We start from the raw sequence: 16,967 nt of genomic DNA on the forward strand, positions 1-16,967 counted from the left end.
AGCACAATGTGTTATGATGAGGTTAGGCATGCTGATGGAAATGTCATCTTTCATGTATGATATAAAACCCCTTCTACAGCTACTAACAATACCCTGGCATTGTTTGCAACGTGTAGGGTGTTGTTCTGGCTAACATCCAATTCCAGTAATAATATTCTATCTACCTACAGTAACCACAAGATACTCTTTATTTTCATCCCCGAGTGGTTTTGCAGCATAGCAGTGAGCTCAAAGAATTGTCACACTTCACTGAAAGTTCTGCATTTTACTGTGCTTTTATCTGTCTGCACAGATGAGGAATTTCTCTAAAACTGCAGAAATACCTTGAGATTACCAGAAATGAAGGAGCTCTTTTCATATGGCACAATTAGTCATATCAGCAGTGATACCTGTTTTAAGCTGCACCAATTAATCATTAGCAGGATTTCTGGTGTACCAGTACTCATTGTAACAAGAACAAGTGTTTTCCTATTACAGGACTACTATATCAACAAAAGCAGCAGCATAATTTCCCTTGACACAACCCTACTTAGAGCAAGGAGAGGCAAGTGAAAGTACTTAAAAACCAGTCATTTCAGAGTATAAAGGGAAGCTTACTTAGACCTTACAGGTCTGCAAAAACACAGTTCTTTTTCTGCAAAAAAACTGTCTGCCATTTGAATACTGGAGGTGTTTAAAAGTAATAAATAATGGGAAGAAGTGGGGGAAAAAAGCTCTCAGGTTGGAGACAGCAGAGGAAAAAAAACATAGAAAAGTAAAATTCAAGTGGAAAAAGATTCAAGTGATCAAATAAATACAAGTTCACACCTAAGAACCTGAAGAAACCTAGATTTCTCTTTGAAACATCTGTAGCAGATATTTCATATTTATATGAAGGATTATTTACCTGTTAATCAAATTACAGAGTCTCGGAAAAGACTTCAACTAGAAAAATATTCCCTGTATTGTATTTTTCTAGTTTCCTAACATCCCTAAGTAACTCCCAATTCATTACCTTGACCTAGAAGTACCACAAGATGCATGGGAAGGAGCAGCTCCAGAAATGCTGGGATCCTCACACTGCAAAGGTTCCACAAATCACCAGAAACATATATGCTGACCTGAAACACACCTTCTTCACAACCATAGGCTAAATACTTAGAAAGTCTGTCCTTTGTTCAAGGAGGGGAACAGAACAGAAAGGAAGAAAACTACACCTTGTGTAAGTCTTGAACTTAAAAAAATAGCAATTCCTTACAGAAGAAAGGTCCATCTTATTTTCTGTAGAAACTTTTACCTAGTAAAACACAACAGCAAAATCATGTTGATACCCATGACACACAAATACCACCTGTGCACATACCAAGATCGGCCAACACTCCTGATCACACGGGCTGCATACCAAAACCTTTATGTGACTGGGAGCTACACAATACATACCGCATACCTCGAAGGGGTGAGGGAAGGGAGAATACCACAGGAGCTTCAGCCACCCTTTCACCCACAGACAACAACAGTTCCTCAAGAGCACCACTAGCCCTTTGCAAGACAGCACTGAGCTGAGAAAAAAGAAACGTGAAGCAACAGCAGCCTTAAGATCCACAGCAACCTTTCCTCAACCTCAAGGTTTGAGATTACCTAAGAGCCATACTGGTGGTTATGAGGTGCAGTGCCATTTTGGGAACTGGGCCTCAGCCTTCTGCCAGCTGCGTGTGCCTCCGGAGCCACAGGCTGACTGACACCAGAAAAACAAGAACTTTACTGCAGACACACAACACAGATGTACGCTACTCTTCAAAACACCCAGACACCTACTCCTCTTTAAAAACAATAATTTTAAGAATGCCAGTAACTAGGTTTATCATCTCACAGAAGAACAAACAAGATCATCTGACTTCTTTCACATTTCTAAGCCAACATCCACCTGTCAAACACATATACCTGCAGCATTTCTTCTCCACTCAAATTATTAAACCCCTCAAGCAGGGAAAGAAGCATAGGTATAGGACTAAAGTTTTAAGCTACAGCCCAAATTCAGAGCCATCCCCTTCTGCTTTCAGAGCGGATACAAGCCACTGGACAGAAGGTTAGAAAACAACAAAGAGGTACTTTCAGATAGCATCAGGTGAAAAACCCGTACAAGTGCATCCCACTGCAGTGGCCGCCAAGCCGGAGACTCTCCTGCCCGCAAGGCCTTGGGGCCGGGGACCGCGAAAGGAACTCCCGGTGGGCACGGTGCCGAGGTGTGGTCTCGGGAGGCCGCCGTTACAGCCCTCTCGAGGGACAGGTCCCGCCGGCACCGCCCGGGAGGGCCGCACGGCCTCACCGCCGGGAGCTGGCGGCACCGGCCGGGCCGGGGCAGCTCCTGGTCTCTCTGAGGCGAAGCTCCTTCCCCGGGTCCCTCAGCCGAGCCGGGCCGGGGCAGGCTGGCGCCCCGGGTGGCCGTGGGTCACTATTTAGCAGGAAGGTGCGCAGGAATTCCCGCAGGCGCAGTCTCAGCACCCGCCGCGCTCCCCGGGCTGCCCGCACACGGGTCACGGTGGCGCGAAGGGGGAGCGGTGGGGGGACGGGGACGGCAGCAGAGTGGCCACCGCGCCCGCGCCGAGCCGTGGCTGCCCCCCTTGCCGCAAAGGCCGACCCGAGCCGGCCCCGCCGAGGGAGAACGGCGACAACCCCCAGGCCGCGCCCCGGGGCACCGCCGCCGCCCTCCCCCCCGACAGGGGCTCCTCACGGGCGCTGTCGGCGGCTCCTCCCAGCCCCAGCCCCTGCCGCCGCCCCCCGCCGCGGCCCAGGGAGCTCCCCCGAGCGGTCGCGGGGCGCTGGCTGCCCTCCTCCGCGCCCCGTCCCCCTCGGCGCCCGGGGAGGGAGGGAAGGAGAGAGGGAGGGAGGAGCGGTGGTAACGCCGTCCATGCCAGCCCGGTGCCTCGCACCGCCAGGGCCCCGCCGGCCGGGCTGAGGGGCTGCTGCCGGCCGCCCGCGGGCTGTGGCCGGGGACAGCCCTCGCCGCGGGCCCGGGGTAAGGGCGGTCGGCGGGAGCAGGGGCCCGGCGGCGGAGCTCACTCACCTGCCCGCGACAGCCCCCGCCGCGCGGCCAGCCCCGCTCTGTGTACTCCGGAAACGGCGGCTCCTCCGCCGGGCGCCGGGGAGGGGCCGGGAGAGGGGGCGGGCGGAGCCGCGAGTGACAGCGGGAAGGGGAAGGCGGGAGAGGGCGGGCGGCCGCCGGCTGAGGGGTGAGGGAAGGGCAGGGGGCGGAGGGCGGGAAGGGGAGGAGGGGCGGGCGGTGAGGGGCGGCACGGGGGTCCCTGGGGAGGGGGGGGGCTGCTGGGGGCACGGCTGCTGCTGGGGGCACGGCGGGTGAGGCGAGGAGGGGCTGACAGGAACTGCCCGGGGCAGGGCCCGGCTTCGAGGGGTGCAGGAGCACGCGGGTGAGGGACGGCCAGGCAGAAGAGGAGAGGGGAAAAAAAGATGAGTAAATATTTTATATGTGCCTAAAATAATGAAGTTTCTTACTCTGTTGTTTTGTGGTAAGGTGCAGTGACCTACCTCAGGGCAGCAGTTTGCTTCTGGATGGAGACCACCGGTGGCACCTGCAGAGCTGTGTTCCTCCTCCTGCGTTCAAAATCGCTAGCGGGAGAACAATGCCGTTAAATGGATTTATTTGAGAATTAGGTAAAATGCACAAAAATTCTCTCAAGTTGTTCCTTTGGCTATATTTGTCGTGGTGCTACCAGCTTTAGGAATTGTTCAGAAACAGGCCCAGCCTATTATGGCTTGGCTGTGTGAGTTTGAACTACTGTGTTGTTTGGTATTATTTCTCATGCTTAATGCAGATTTTTTACAGAAAAGTTTGCTGTACAGCACAGTGTATTTTCAAATCCTATTTCCATAGACATCCTTCCTTTTTTAGTAAAAAGTGATATATTTTTCCAAGTCTTTTTTACATTTGAAGTGGAACATCCGTTTAATAATGTACAGAAATGCCTGGTAAAATTAGAAAATAAGATAACATGTCATATGACGAGAGCAGCTAAAATTATTGGAACATATACAAGCAATTATTTTGTTTAGACAGTCATCTAGCTGATAATCTGGTCCTAATGCCCCCTCCCTTAAAAAAAAACAACAAACAAAAAGCCACACACACAAAAAAAAACAAAAGGAAAAAAAAAAAACCAAACAAACACCACCTCGCACTTGGATATAATACTAATAAAGTTAAAATAACTGTAATTTTCACTATTTTTAGTGCTGCTAATCAGAAAACTCTGTGGGAAGAAGTGATACTGTCAAATTATTGGACACCTTCTAGCCACAAGCTGGAAACAGTCCTCAAGCAGTGTCTGTGGGGAGCTGCCTAGGAGCAATCAGTGGCTTTGTTTCCTTCTCTGTAACAGATGGTTGCTGGCAGACTGGGCTCCTCATCAGTGCATTCCCTCCGAACTTTTCTAATTCTTGTATGTCTACTAAGCATGTCTCTTCCTAGTAAATTTAGTCTTCAAATTAAGAGATACCTGGGAAATACTTGGAAAGCACACAAGGGAACAGAAGGCTGTCATATTGTTGGCTGCTTCAAGAGAGAGAGGTGTGGGAGTATTCTTTGTACTGGAAGAGTGCAATAAAGGGCTGCAGAAGGCAACTTTTTTTTCTTTTTTTCCCTTTTTTTCCCCTGCTTTTGACTAAATGATAGATGAAACATTATTTAAAAAAAAAAGAAAAAAAGACTGATAGAGTCTTCAACAAGTTTTTGATTGGAAGGAAGTATATGTATGAAGTGAAAAACTTGACTATAAAGGAACTCAGAGGGAGCTGAAGGGGAAGACAAAATAACTGCTATGGATTTTCCTTCCTTCCAGGCCAGATACTGAGGCTACACCATAAAAGTAATCCAAAAATTTGCACAAAACACAACCTGGGTTTTTTATTTTCTGTTTTTTTGTGGGTTTTTTTAAAGAACTAAGAGAGATTAGCACACAAAAACAGATGTGTATTTTTAGGGATACTCTTAATTCCAGCAGAGTGGCTAGTCTGGAGCTTTTTACCTGCAAGCAGCTCTCCAAGAGCTCAGGTGTTGCTCTTGTTCTGAGGCTGTCACATAGCCAGTGCAGAGCAGTGGGAGGGACTGGTGTAGGAAGGAGTTACTAAGGCAAGTATTAACACTCACACTAGAGTCTTGTTGCATGTCCAGTCCAGGCCCATCAAAAAAGAAATCTACAACCCCTGGTGAACTATTGACATTTCTTACCTTCAAACTGTTCCGTTCTCCCAAAACTCTTGCGTTCTCTAAGCCACATACCTTGCTGTTCTGGGTCATACAAAGAACATGCTACAGTACCTACAGGATCACAACCATCTCCAGCTCAGGTGAATAGCTGGCAACTTATATTGCAGTACCTGATGGCCATCCACCAGAACTTTTTCTAATAGAGCTATATGTTTTACCAACATTCAGTGTCACCAGTAGAGCCCAAAATTACCTAAGTCTTGCTGATGAAAGTGTAATGTATTCACAGACAGAATTTGTTCCACAGGCTTAGTCTTACAGTTCATTACATTGTATTAACATGTTCTTTCACACTATCAGGTGGTGTCCAAATCTGCTCCATATTTTGTTACCCTGGTGATTTAATTGTATTCACTGGGTCTGTGTAGAATTTGGTACTGTCAACACTAACAGTGGAGTAACACACAATAAGCTTATTTTTTTTTTACTTGATGGATTTATTTGCATATTTTTTTTTACAATGCTGTGTAATAACTTTTAACTCATAACTGTATCTAAAGATCAGACATTTCATCTGAAATCTGTTACAGATTAAATTTGCAGATTAAGAGCATAAAGGCAGAGAAGACTGGTGAGAATCCTAGCCTTAAAGCTAGTATGTCTTAACCAGATGGTAGGAATTTAAGACAGACTGCAAAATAAATAGGAAGCTCACACTTCTTAATATGATCAGAGTATGAAAACAGTCAGTTCAGCAGAAGTGCATAATAACCAATGCAGAATATAAAGGAAAACTCTTAAGGACCAGATAATATGTAGAGTAGCTAGCTATTGTGACATTGTACATTAAAATTACATTTCTTAATGCTTATAGTGCTATATTTATATTTAATATTCTACTTTTTATTTTATGAATTCTAAGTATGTTGAAAGATGGTTGTATGATTAACTATTTAGTCAAGTCATATGTAAATCAGCATAGCTGTATTCAAGTTATATTTATTAATTTCTGATCGATGTTACTTCTTTGTGAAAAGAGCTTTCCAAGACCTTCACTGAATAGGAAGGGAAGGAAACCACTGCACTGTTTAAACAAAGAAAGTAACAATGTTGTTTAAAGAGAGAGGAAGCCAGCTTTGAAATGTATTATGTATGTAACTTGATGTCATGGGCAATAGGAGGAAGAAATCATTAGCTCAGGAAAAAAGCAGCACTGGCACAATAGCCATGTGCAAATGTTAATAAGGATATGCTTGTCAGCAAGGTGTGGGATAAGATTAGGAAGGATGAATGCTAGTAATAAAATCCCTCAAGAGTGGTTTGTCTTGTTGGAGGAAAAAGCTAATTTACATGAGATTGTTGGTTTTGTTAGTGAGATGGAGATATGTTTAGGAAAAGGAAATGTGGGGGGGAACCGGGTAATTTTGGAGAACAGACTTGGTCATTAATGTCCTATTGTGTCAGCAGTGATTTCCCCTTTGTGGCTACTAATTACTGTGAGTGCTGTACTGGTAGTATGTTGAAGTACAGGGAGAACAGCACTAGTGTTGCTTTAATATCTGGACTGTATGTTTGCAGTTGGAGGGTGAGAAGTAATGAAAATGCAGGTTTACATCTAGATACATTGTTTGGTTTGTACAGTATGTCACAGCCCTCCATAGCCTGACTGCTGTTGCTGCCTGAATGTTTGACAATGCAGGCATACACATAGGCAAATAAGACTTCTAAAAATACATTTCACAAATCATCCATTCCAGCTGTCAGGGTGAGAACAGTCCTTTTGTCCTGCAGCCCTGGACAACTAAAATCCTATTTCAGACAAGTGAAACTTAGTTATTTGCTGCCTGACAGGAAAGCTGCTGACCTATGCTTTATACCCCTCGGTACACTGGCTGACCATTGTGTCCAACCTGGGGCTTAATATGAGAATTGGCCTCTTGCCCAGCTTCTTTGTAAACACTACCAAATGGCAAAAGAAATGTGTGGTTAGGGCCCCCAGCCTGCTGCTTGGAAAAATTCTTGCCTGTTACCTCCAGAGGGAAGTCCCACTTTGGAAAAAGTGAATATGACTGACTATATATGGCCACATAAAAATAAAAATAGGGACAACCACCTTTTCTTGACAGATAAACCCAAGATCCAGGTCACATCAAAAAATCCTAGGCTGCAAGTCAATGGCCATAGGGGAAAATAAATAAATAAATAAATAAATTTCCTAATCCTACATGTGTCAGTCCGGTTTTGATCGAAGTGAATGAAGGCCATTGGCTTCAATTGACATTAGATGTATCCCATGACCTTCTAGTTTATATATTTAGACTCCCCATACTAATCTTCTCTTCTACAGGTCTGATGTCATCACCATTATTATAAGCAGAACTTGTCACTTGATTGACAGCAAATAACCTTTCCAAAAAGTAACCAACAAGTAAGAATGTTTTGTAAGGGTGACATATGATCATGACTGCTTGCAGTCCATTTTTGTTTACGGGCAGTGGAAGAATTTCAGTTATTTTTAAGGTCAGTGTCCCTAGTCCAGAGATGAAGGAGAAGATGTATTTGTTTTTAAATTGCAGTTCTGCTTGGAAAACTGTCTTCCAGTTGCTGAAATGGAGGACTAGACTGAAATAAATTCACTGCCTGTTGCAACAGGCTAGGCGGGCACAGGAATGGAGTATTCCCAACTACATGCAGAAAATCATCATTGACATTTCATATTTTTACTTCAGGAAGTCAGCTACTTAAACATAGGTATAATTTTTTTTTTAATGTCTGGTGATTCAGATGTCTGGGATCTCATTTTGCTTGTTTTCTTGAAAACTCACAAAAAGGAGTCAGCTTGCAAAACCACAAAAATGTACTTCTCAGCCAGCTGTGGTAAAAAAAGAGTTTGCATGGCCATCTAAATACTGGAGAAGTTTTTATATTTGAAAAATTTATTCTGATGAGAAGCACATTATTGTGAACTCATTGTTAGTTAGCCATTAACAGCTGGCATAGAACTGTTCAAAGTATGCTGCTAAGATGGAGGTGTTGAGAGAGTATTTGAGAGGCACAAAGAACTGTTGTTGACATTTTGAAATACTAGTGCTTAGAAGATTGTTATGAAACAGATATGTTGAAAATGTGTGAATGAGAACTAGACTGACTTTTTTATTACTTTTTTTACTTTGAAATGAACATGACAAATGCTATGGCATTGCCTCAGTTTCTGTTAGGGCACTGTAGCAAAGGCAATTCAATTTCAGCTGCCTCGGTGGTACTGTTATTAACTTTTGCCTATACAGATTAATTTGTATTGTGGAAAACTACCAAATAATGAGTAATTTTGTAATGGAGAACATGGAATTATGAAAGTGGGTTGAACAGAAGGCTAACAGAGAAATACGTAAGCCAGTATCTCATGGTTGAAACTTTGCTAAATTACTTGATAACAGACAGAAAAGTGTAGCAGCTAAAGCTGTGATCTGATGCAGGCATGACACTTGAATGAACTGGTCTTTTCTCTAGAGTTTCTTCATTAATTACAAACATATTCGAAGGCCCCAACTGGGTTTGGCTTTTAAGTAATCCACTTACAGGAAAGTATTTCTCAGGGACAACAAAATATGAGACTGACAAAGCTTCCTTGATGAATGACTCTTGCTAAACCTCTCAATACAGAGCTTCTTTTGAGTGTCCTATGCAAGCCAGTCCCGGTCTCCTGGTGACATCATGAAATGTGAGATGGCTATGAGCTAGTCTTTGGCCACTATGGAGCTTTGGCCACCTGTCTGTCCTATGCTTGAAAAGATATTCAGGATGTTGACAGAAAAGAGTGGGATTTATCTACCAAACCTTGGCAACTCAGTCATGTCTGCTTTCCATGGGCCTGGTGCAGCTAGCAATGTCTGGTTGGCTGTGTACCATTTTCCTCTGGCTCCAACAGGAAAGCCAACATAGCTGACCTCAGTGGCCAGTATCAGGTTCCTGATTTCTTTAGTCAGCTTCTAGTGCTTTCATACTTCCTCTGTAACTACAGCCAAGAGTGTATTTGCTTTACCTGCTTTGTGGGCTGCTGCTGGGGCCTGGTTCTCCTTGATGAATCTAACATCAGGTTTGAGGAGCTCACTGTTTATCACTAAGCTAAAGCAGATGATACAGTGCTAAGAGATTTTTGTTTGTTTGTTTGCTTGCTTTTTAAACTTCCTCAGCCAAAACGGTACACAAGTGGCTGTGTTGCTAGAGGCAAATATCCTGCACTGCTGAACACATGCCAAGGAAGCAGGAGCAGATCTCACAGGGTTTATGGTTCACTCTACTGTTGTCCTTCCACAGCCCAGAAATTCCTCAGTTGGGTATTCATTTGCTTGAAGTTTAAGGGCTATCATAAGTTATTTCTCTAACGTCCTACAATAATTTTAGATATTTTACCATCTTCCAAATGCACCATGATATCTAAGGCAGATAGATTCCCTTTGAGTATGAGTGGGCTAGTTTCTCCCTCCAGCCCCCATCTCAATTCCTATGTCTTCTTTGTTTCAAAAGGCACGTGCAAACTTCTTTACCATGGTTTGGCTCAAAAGGTCCTGATTTATCTGTTGTTAATATAAAGTATGTGTAGCTTTGATGAAATTGGTAGTTGTGGTTCCCAGCTCTTTTGCATGACATCTATGCTACTGCAGTATTGTAAAGGGAGGTATAAAAAGCTACCAAGTCTGTATCAGATTGTCAGATCACAGTTCCTGCTGGTTTGAGAGTCAGGAAACAAAGCATCAGTCCCAGAAGAACTGCACATATGCAGTACATAGCTCCTGAGTAAGTTGTTGTATCTGTCAGCATGAGAGACAGGAAGGCAACAGCCCTGTGGTACCAACTGACAACTGAGGTCTGAAAGGAAGAAAGATTTTTAGCTTTGTGTGTGCACTGCTAAATAATTCAAAGACACATAAGCAGTGCCCACAGGTGCATGGGTTTTTTTATTTCACACCGATGAGTCAAGATACTATCACACAAATATCTGTGCTTCAGATCCTTTTAGGCACATAACATCAAGCCAACAATTACTAAAAGATCATGGAGTGGTACAACAGTCTGTAAGCCATATAAATTCTATAAATCAGTTGTTTTCTGTGGTTGAATTTTGCATATGGTAGTTTTCTTTTGAAATTCCAAGAGTTAGAGAAATTGTAGAATCACAGAATGATTAGAGTTATAAGGGACCTTAAAGATCATCAAGATCCAACCCAGTTGCACAAGGCCTCATCCAACCTGGCCTTAAACTTAATATGACACAATATACATCTTCCAAAGTTAAGCTTTCATAGTGGTATTGTGGATCAACACACTATATATATCTCAAGGATTTTTGCTAAGTTCCAAGAACTGGAAGATGAAAAGGCAATAAATAATAGGATACAGAGTAAATTCTTTTCCCTTTTTAATGGGAGAATATTTCAGACATCGTGATGTAGTTTACAGATGTTCAGTTTAGAATAACAGAAAAAGGAAGAGATTGAAATGCATAATCACATACATTAAAAAAATTAGTAAGTTAACTTATTGTGAATTTATTATAATAAAGTAGTTTATACTTAGCTTCCTCTAGGTAATCTAAATATATGCTGCTTCAATATGAAAAAGAGGTAATATAGAATGATAAACCCATCATTATTGATATTTCACTAATCCTAGTGGTAATCAGTTTTTATCCACCTCAAAGACAACCTTAAAACATGCCAAGAAACACATATGTTCATCCACAGGTGCACACTTACATTTGTCTTACCTTTAATTATTACCACAGAAACAGTGAGAAATAAATTAATTATGCATTTTTATAAATATTTCTATGATAAAAATACAGAGTTCATTAGTCATGTTTATCTTTGTTTTTCATCTTATCAAAGGCTACAAATAAACTGCAGTAGCATCAGGGATTATAAATAGGATTCTGAACTGGATACACAGTGCAGATCTAGTTATTTTCTCAGCTGTGCAACTTTGGAGCCGATTCTGTCCTGTCATATATCAGTTAATAATCATAAAAGTAGCGAAAAACTTAGTAGTTTTCTTTGTGCTCTTAAATTAAAATGTACACCATGTACATCTGTCTCCCAGTTTACTCAATATTGCTCCTAGACAACAACTAAACTCTAGAGTTGATTAGGTAACATGATTTGCTGCTTTCTGGAATATGACGTGAGCTTTGCCCTTGTGCCAACTAACACTATGGACACAGAGTGACCCCAATGCTTGTTTCAGAAGAGTAGGATTTGGGATTGGACACAGTTGGCCCTGACAGGAGCTCTCGTTTTTTCTTTTTCCTCCTCATATGGATCAAGTAACATACTGACAGCCTTCAGCATTGCTAATTTTGGCCTTCTGATTTCAAGTTCCATGCAATTTCATGTTTTGCTTCCTCTCACAATTCTAGGAGTGGTGGTTACCTGAGAAAATTAAGCTCATGAAACTTTGGCATTGATTCTCTCATAATTCTTGTGCATGTAGAATTGGCAAACCAGCACAGTACACAATAAGAATGAAGTTCAGTCTGTAGTGGCTTTATACCCTATGTTTTTAAGAGTGTAATAATTTTTCCAAATATACAAAACCAGTAATCTTTGTAAAGCTCATTTCTCCATCTGTACAGAGGGATACATTTCAGGATGTAATTTCAGGATTTCCAGCCATAACTATAGTAGCAGTTACAAAAGATATTTAAAGCCTGTTAGCTTTAGTCATGTTTTTACTTAGTAATTTTCAAAATAATGGTGCTGATCTCACAGTGGGATGCGTTTACACATAGATCTCACAGAACACCCAGAACCTGCAGTTAATATTATTCCATTCTGTGTCTAATTGCACTATGTTACATAAAATAAATGTAGGCATTTGTTTTATGGTCAGCAATTTATGAGCTAAGAATAATATTTATAAATATCCTCAAAATCCAATTCAATGGGAATTTTAAAACCTTAAAAATACAAAAACCTGCAAAACTTACCTCCTGCAGAATTGTATGGCAGCAAGAAGGTAGAAAGTTGTATCTGTATCTTTTAAGACCCTGCAATTATTTGCATTGTTCTGTATGACCATACCCTTTTAAATTCAAGAAGTCTGATAATACACACAAGCAAAAAAATGCAAGGATTTCAAACAGAATCTCTAGAAAGAACAACATTAACATGTATATCTTTTTGAAAATATTAAGTCTGCAGAACTGGGATTTTAAAGCAGGGTACTGGCAAAAAAATTGGGCTTATCTGATATACATGGGAAAAAATGTCAGCTTGAAGGGTAGACATCTTCTAAAACAAAATGTACATTACCAGAGAACTTCCTTGAACTGAAACAAGCTGCAAGATGGGCTGATATCTTAAAATATTAATAGGAAATTTTTATCAGGCATTCTCATTACCCTTACACTGATACAAAATCATTAAATTGCAATAATATGAAATCTTGAGAGATGAAGTTTATAAATGAATATCAAAGGATTGTTTCTGTTTTTTTTAAGACCCTGAGATTTGTTTGGCATGTAGCTGAACAGTCATTTATCTTTGCTGACAGCCTGGTTTACGTTAGTAGAGTATGTGCTGCTGTAGACCAAACGGCATTGTCCAATTGGGTTTTATTTTTAGGCTGCTTTGTAGCAGATGCAGGCTGGCACATCACTGCTTACTCTAGTGATGTCTGTTACATTCCCAGCAGGAGCCCCACTGAGAGGGGGGGAAGGAAACAAGTCGCAGAAATGATAGCAGTGCAAAGCACAAGTCTCAAAACTCTTCTTTAGTGGGTCAGCTGCCAAGAATTACTACATGTGAATGGTACTTTAAAGCTGGTTTTGCTTCCCAGTAGAGACTTCTCTTACAATTGAAAAATCATACGTAGGGAATTTGCTAGAACTTTGAATTAATATGCACATAACTGAAACAGTTATTTGATACTGCAAATTCCTAATCCTCAGATGTGTATGCTATTCATTGCAGCAATTACGAGCATTTAAAGTAGTAAGCATATTTTAAAGAATATATTCCAAGAGCTTGGTTCTGCTGCTTTTAAGATGAGTAGCAATCCTTAACTGGAGCAGATCAGACCCTATGACTACAAAAAATGTATTTTTCTAGAAACAAGTAATTTAAATGTCTGTATTAAACCATTTCCATTGAGATACTTTTAGTCTGGGAATACACAGCATTTTCTCTAAATAGTGTGTTTTAAGACCTGTTGTATAGTGTATGTAATATTTATATAATTACACATAATAACTCATGCTAATAGAATATATGATAAATATAACAATTACCTTGGAAAGTAATAATTCTGGGAACTGACATAATTCCACTAAAATCAAAATAAACTTCCCTTTGTTTTCAGTGGAACTCTATTTTACCTAACTGATTGGCACATCTTATAAAAACAAGAAACAATGATGTCTGGATAACAGACCTGCAAACCAGGCTTGTGCAACGATTTCCTCTGTGAACTTGGCCGATGCTAATACTGTGAATATAGTAAAAAAAGTATACATAATTTAATAACTTTGCTATCCTATCATACACACACAAAATCTGCTTGCTTTCTTTTTTGATGGGTATTTTTACTGCTGGTTTATCTTATTAGTGTGACCCCACTAATGCAGTTATGAAAGAGTAAGCTTCCTGGTGATTGCATCAGTAGCAGAATTATTAATTTTGCTTCCTGAATTTCTATTAATTTTTATATTGAATTCAGCAATAGTAACTTTTAATATTAAATGGGCAAGGCTGACAAATAGTAGATCTTTATTGACGTTGTAAATAGAATGTAGTATAAAAAGCAGAGGAGGCACCATTGCTGATCTTCCTTTCAGAGTAAAAATATTATTACAGCTTCTCTGCCTGTAAAGGGAAAGAAACACTGAATTGCAAGAGGCTGGGTGGAGTTTATATGTAATATCTAAAAATACTTCAGAAGGAATTTACCTGTCAGTATTGATTACACAAAAAAAGCAGAAAAGGCATTCTGCATACAGTTGGTTTCCCGGAACACACAAAAAGAAAACATAAGCTCAGAGCTGCTTTTGTGTAGCCACTGGAAGCTGGTGATTGCAGGCCATCATCATGCAGTCTTTCTGATAAAGCAGAAATCTCAGCTGCTTTTGAAAGGGGCAGATTCACCATGGCCTCTGTCTCAGACTTTGCTGCTGTTCACACTGTGCCTGCAGTAATGTTCTTGACGCTATGTGCTAAGCCAGATGATGAGGCTTGAATAACAGTCTACTGCTGTTTTTGGGTTGTTTTTTTTTTTCACCAGAGGTCTTTTGGAAAAGACAGATTTTTCCATGGACTCTAAACTGGAGTCCAAGTAAGCAGTTCCATAGTGTCATCTGCAGCTTAAAAACAACTCTTGCATGGGGCTTGGTTTTATTGCCATTGAAGTCATTGGTGTCTCAACATTTTCTGGTTTGTTCCCATATTAATATTTATGGCACAGTTGCAAACTGAGCATGAAATTTTAGCTCACACATATGTATCTCAAGTGATTTGGTACTACCCAAGTGTTCTTGACCACCATTAAAAGATCTGATTTCTGTAGCAGTGGCCATTACTGAGAATTCATAGTTCTTTGCACATTATTCAAAAGAATACCCTTCCTTTCTGGAGTATTTCATAGAACACCACGGTAAATTATAAATTAATTTCCTGTTAAAATCCATTGCATATAGAGAAATTATGTCAAAGATTAAAGTATTCTTATGCTGCCAAAACAGATTTAAATCTCATAGCCAGTAATTGCTTCATATAACAAAAAGAGCAGTCTTTGTTAGAACTAGGACACTTTAGACACACTGCGACTTCAGCAAAACAACAGTTAACTGGAGAAAATTTTTTCTGTGCTAATAGAAACGACGCAGTGTTACTATTTGTAAGTTCAGGGATATATATTCCAAAAATAACCCTTAAAACAGCTATATATCTCTCTAAAATGTAGGATTGTACTGCTGGATTTGGCTTCCATGATCATGTACACAGTAGAATCTGTATTCCTCTTAAAAGGAATAAAATGAGCCATGTAATAATGTTTAACTATACATGCATCTTAGCAGAGACCCAAATATGACCCAAAAAAAAAATAGCTCTCATCTTGCAGAGTATTATTAAAGCTTTAGGCATAGAGCTTTTTAGATGACAAATGCTCAATGAAATAATATTATGCCTTTATACGCCAGAGCATTATTAATCTGAGGTTTCGGGACTTTAGGAAATGTTAATTAACCAGTTACCATTCATGTAAAGTGTTAGCATTACAGTCATTTTGTGGGCTGATAACTGAAGCTTGGAAATATTTTAAGTTCTTCAGAAAGGATGAGGCAGGGACTCACTTATGTTTGTGTTCCCCATCAGGTATTTACAGAGATTTTAACTGCAGTTAGTGATCTCCATGGATCTTCCATCAAGTTAGCCCAAAAGGAGCAGAACAATTTTGGAAGAGACCGTGAACTATTTCAGTTGTGCCCAGAGCAGGATGCTAATGCAGCCTGAAGCTTTGTGTTGGACACCTGGGGGCCAAAATATGATGGCTAAGAAGCCCGGATCTGAAGCAACTGCATATTCAATGAAAGAACAGGGACACTGTTGGCTGTTCTGCAGAAAGGTAAATGTTTGCATCACCTAATTAATTTTTTTTTCTGGAAAGAAATTTATTAATTTTTTTCCTGCTGTAACAAGGGTAAATAGCATGCAAATTAGGAAGCCACTGTTAGGTCTATCAAAACGCATCTCTGCACAGGTTCACTGAACTCTATTTATGATTTCAGGGTAATCACTGCAGAATACGACTCACAATACAAATTCCATGCAGTGTGGATATAGGAATTATTAGCTAATACACATTTAGTCATGTCTTATTTCTAGCAGAAACCAGCAGAGATGATTTGGAGGAAGGTGTAGGAAACCCGTAGATAATGAATGGTCTGCTATACATACTATATCTCAACCTGATCTTAAATCTGTTTTGAATGTTCCAAATATGAAACATTACATTTTCATATATTTCCAACTATGTTTTACTCAAAGAAATCACTTGTTTTGAAAATTACTGGTAACAGTTTAACCACTGAATCTCTTTTTGAATCTTGTGAAAGTATTGGACTCAATTATTTCTCTTAACAATAAGTTCTGTAATATAATTACATGCTTATACTATGTTGTTATTGCTATTTTTGCATTTAACAGGAAAACTTCCTCTTGTTATCCTGTTACAGGACAGCAGGAACTGAAGTTTAAAGTCTGCCTTTTCTGTAATATCAATATTTTTATGTTTTGTTTTGGTTTTTTTATTTAATAATAGGCCTTTCAAGCCTGATTCATTTTAAGCATACGTATTTCTATATGCTTCTTCCCTGGCCCAGGTCATTGTTCTCACCGCTCTTTTAACTTCATTTAGCTCTGTAGTATCTTTATTGAGATCTTTGCAGGCAGTATCATTACACTTTCTTCCAGATGAAGATACCAATAATGTTTTCTCTAACGTTCTCCAACTTATTATCATTTTTCTTATGCATCCCAACATTTTGTTTACTTGTTTTGACCACAGCTAAACATGACTTCAGTTTGTTTTCTGTGCTCATATGTTTGTTTAGAATGCTGTGAATTCATGAGGATGCCCATCTTTTCCCCTTCCATAGCACAATACTTTATAGTTACTAAAACTGAGTTTTGCTTGCCATCAGTCTTCCCATGTGATATTGTCTGATTGGGTCTTCTGAAGTTCTTTCTAACCCTCCATAACCTTAGTATAAACA

At 40.3% G+C, this 16,967-nt stretch overlaps 1 protein-coding gene and 1 long non-coding RNA gene across 6 annotated transcripts in view; one reads left to right on the plus strand and one right to left on the minus strand.

Moving 5' to 3' along the window:
* Positions 1-3,128, minus strand: part of KIAA0355 (KIAA0355 ortholog) — a 57,351-nt gene extending 54,223 nt beyond the window's left edge. For 3 of the 5 annotated variants that reach the window (XM_030457622.1, XM_030457624.1, XM_030457626.1), the window contains exon 1: positions 3,044-3,128. The gene's annotated coding sequence lies outside the window, so the exon portion shown is untranslated. Of the gene's footprint in view, positions 1-1,617; positions 1,642-2,119; positions 2,559-3,043 lie in introns of those variants that run through there. The other 2 variants (XM_030457623.1, XM_030457627.1) reach the window with 2 other exon arrangements.
* A 38-nt stretch (positions 3,129-3,166) lies between these two features.
* On the plus strand, positions 3,167-16,967 carry LOC115598946. Its single transcript, XR_003988034.1, has 3 exons — positions 3,167-3,209; positions 3,509-3,648; positions 15,568-16,967. It is a non-coding gene; the product is annotated as an uncharacterized LOC115598946 (long non-coding RNA).

Source organism: Calypte anna, chromosome 11 (genome assembly GCF_003957555.1).
Source record: "Calypte anna isolate BGI_N300 chromosome 11, bCalAnn1_v1.p, whole genome shotgun sequence".
In the NCBI taxonomy this organism is placed as follows: domain Eukaryota; kingdom Metazoa; phylum Chordata; class Aves; order Apodiformes; family Trochilidae; genus Calypte; species Calypte anna.